Source organism: Egretta garzetta, unplaced genomic scaffold (genome assembly GCF_000687185.1).
Source record: "Egretta garzetta isolate BGI_Z169 unplaced genomic scaffold, ASM68718v1 scaffold372, whole genome shotgun sequence".
Taxonomy (NCBI): domain Eukaryota; kingdom Metazoa; phylum Chordata; class Aves; order Pelecaniformes; family Ardeidae; genus Egretta; species Egretta garzetta.
Window position 1 is genome coordinate 889799 of NW_009258889.1, and position 1221 is coordinate 891019.

Below are 1221 nucleotides of genomic sequence, written 5' to 3' on the forward strand. Positions count from 1 at the left end.
CCTCTCCGGGGGGTTTCTTGTGGTGCCTGCCCCCCCCCAGCAGAGTGGGGCTGGGTGCCACACAGCCCCCGTGTGGGTCCGGACCCCCCATCTCCAGCCTCATGCCCCTGCCAAGGCAGGTGCAGGGCTCCCTGATAAGCCCTGGGAAGGGGTTTGGAACATTTTGAGGTGGCAAGACACAGCCCCAAGGGCACGGCTGGTGGGAGAGGCACTTCGGGGTGCTGTGCTCCCTGGGGGGGGTGGCACTGGGTGCCCAGGGGTGGTAGCTCTCACCAGGCAACACCTGTGGATCCAGGGATGGGGACATGCTGTGTGGAGAGCGGCTGGGCCAGCCCCACGGCAAGGACAGCACGCGGGGCAGCAGCGTTGTCACCGTGGATGGGTGCTGGGGTGCTCCGTGTCTCTGCTATGGCCTGTGCCATGCTGGCCCACGCAGTGCGTGAGGGACTGAGGACAGTGACAATGGCGAGCGTCCTGAGGCGGCTGTGGCCAGACGTGCCATTTCTGTTTTGGCAGTGGGACGTGCCAGCGGGGCCATCTGGGGCAGCGCAGAGCACGGCCAGGGGACACGGAGGGCCAGGGGACTGGAGGTGGCTGGGGGGCGCAGGGTGTCGGGGGACACAGGGCAGCCAAGGGGCGCAGGACAGCCTGCCTGTGACAGCCGCACAGGGTGGCGGGGGCCTGACACAGCGCCCAGACGCCATCACCGCCGGTGCTGGGGATGCTCAGGGGGTGGGACACCAACCGTCGAGGACACCCAGAGCCCTGCTCCAGAGCTGCCCTGTCCCCCTGCCCTTGGGGTGACTGCAGCTCCCAGTCTGCTCCCTCGCAGCCCTCCCTGCCACCCTGCCCTGAGCACCCTGCACCCTGTGCCGAGCTGTCCCCCGGAGCTCAGGGTGGGGTCCCCAGCTCCTGGCACGGTGCAGCACTGGTGACGAGAGTGCCAGCCGGGCACGGCTGTCACCTGCCCCCTCCCCAGGCCAGCAGCCCTGGAGCACGCAGCGGTGCCAGCACTGACACCAGCTCCGGCACCGATACCAGCTCTGCAGCACTTCCTTTCCCCTCTCCACACACCCACACCGGCAATGCCAAGGTGGGAGCAGCAGCCATCCTGTCCGGGAACCGCTGGGCAAACACGGCGGCTGGGAGCTGATAAGCCACCGGCACCCTTCAGTCTGCTCCCTGACGTCACCCACCCTCCCGCCCGGCACGGCACGGCAT